This window comes from Callorhinus ursinus, unplaced genomic scaffold (genome assembly GCF_003265705.2).
Source record: "Callorhinus ursinus isolate GAN/ISIS: 27379988/994484 unplaced genomic scaffold, GSC_fseal_2.0 scaffold58, whole genome shotgun sequence".
Taxonomy (NCBI): Eukaryota; Metazoa; Chordata; class Mammalia; order Carnivora; family Otariidae; genus Callorhinus; species Callorhinus ursinus.
This window is the reverse complement of record NW_027397120.1, coordinates 3,023,362-3,025,646: the sequence shown is the minus strand read 5'-3', so window position 1 is coordinate 3,025,646 and position 2,285 is coordinate 3,023,362.

The window sequence follows — 2,285 nt, the reverse complement described above, 5'->3', positions numbered from 1 at the left end:
GGCACCAAGGGAGGCGCTGGGGGGGGCACCAAGGGAGGCGCTGGGGGGGGCACCAAGGGAGGTTGTGGTGAGAGAAGCACCAAAGAAGCTGAGACTCATAGGCAAGTCTCCTGTTAGGGCTCCAAAGACCCCTCAATGCAACCTTTGCTTCTCTTTGAGCCCAGGTCACCACCCTGGATCTGCTCTAGGAACAATGGTACAGGACGGGGCACACTAATGCACACAGATGCACATTTGTGAATGGAGCTGTGTGTCTAATAAAGTCTTCTGAAATTTGGAATTGCTGCCCATCGGTGATTTACTGTTAAGTACTTCTCCCTGGGATCTCGCATTTCTAAAAATACTATTTGCTTTTTATTTAGCACTGAACCTTCTGATGTTCCAGAATATAAAAATAGTGTCTTATTATTTTAAAAGCTTAGGAGAGAAACTAGCCATATTATTAGAAAAAGAAGATATATGCACCTATAGTCTGTTCAAATATCAAGAGGTGTGACTTTTCAAATTCACATTTCAATCTTTATTTACATAAGACTTTTGTAACAGTGGGTGTAAATATTAAATCACCCAAGCTTGGGTGAAATTTTATTGAGAATAACTACAGATAAAGGGAAACTGATTTTTTAAAGTCGGTTTCTGAAATTTAGATGAAAAGAATATTGAGCACCAAGGAAAAAATGATATATTTACATATCAATATAGGTTCTCTGCTCACAGATTCATTTCCTATGAAACAGAACAGAGGCAAGCTTGGGGAGTTACAAAGGAAGGAAAAATCCTAATCAAATAGAAACTGTTGTTCAAACAAAATATTAGCTAAAATGATCCAATCAGTTGCTTGAGCCAAATTTTTTTCTTTAAGCCATTCATGACAGAACACAACGTCTCGGAGTATTAAGAATCCATATTACGTTCCAAGTGTTTGCCCAGCAGATGGGGGGATTTGAAAGATACAGTCCATGGAAATGGGATGAGAACAAGGAAGGTTACCAGTGAGTCACCAGCACTAACACAATTTAGTCATAATGGGGCCACATTTCTCAGGGTAAACATTATGTATTTGTATTCTAGGGCATAAGTGGCTGTTACAGGAATCAACCTAAAGTATAGTAAGTTCCAATTGCTAGATCTTTGACTTCACCGTTGTTCAGGATTACACCATGGAATGCAGCATAACATGCAGAAATTCTCCTGAAGAGTACAAAAAGCACACCTCCGTGGAATGAGTCAGACACTAGGCTTTGTTTTTGTATTTCTCCAATGACTTCAGAGAATCAGAGGTTCACGTGGGCAATAACTGACACAGCATTAGGTCTTCATTTAAAACAAAATCATTGCCTCTCATTGTAAAACACAGTAGCCTGCGATATGCCCATTCAAAAACTTAGGATGGATCAACTCAAACTTTTGCTGATCAAAAGCAGAGCAATACGTTTCTCTAACCTCTTTAGAGGGCAACCTAAGATATACTCACATATACAGAGATACACACACATACTTGGTTTCTAAACACACACACACACACACACACACACACACGCACACACACACACACACACACACACTCCTGGTTTCTATGTGGCAATGAAACATAATTCTATTTTATTGCAATATTAAGATTCTAAATCTAAAATAAAAAAACAAGAATTACAGAGGTTATCAAAGACATTAACTTGTTCTTAGAGTAAGTGCACAATTAATAACAAAGGTATTATTATGCCAGTGTATACTTTACGATATTCTGCCCAATATTCTCAGGAAACTGAGAATCTGACTCTGGTCATCTTAGACCTCCTTTACTTTGAATTAATGTTGTGAACACTGCATTTCTCCTTCTGAAATCTGTGGTTTCTGTGAAGTTTATGGGAACACCAAAGAAAGCTTAACCAGGGAAAGGAGAAAACAATGTCCATTCCTATTCGGATAATTAACTGAGGTCAGGGTTTCTCTCCAAGATGTCCTCAAATGATCCCTATTAACCGTATCCGGTAGCCTGTTCCCTCCCCTGAACGCTGTGTTAAGAAAAAATTTTAAGTGTATTTTCATTTCTATTTTCAATCTGAAGCTGGAAACAAATCATTTTGCACCCCAGCACAATGCCAAGAAAAGCTTAAATCAATCTGCATCTTTTTATTTACATCCCTCATTCCTTAGAAATGTAATTGCCGTTTTTATTAACTTTGTTTTATGGATCTAATATTTAAGAGCAAGTCTGTCTTTTATGTCACAGCAAGAAGGTGAATGCACTTACAGACTCCCCCGCAATACATCTCAGGCAAGGCTGG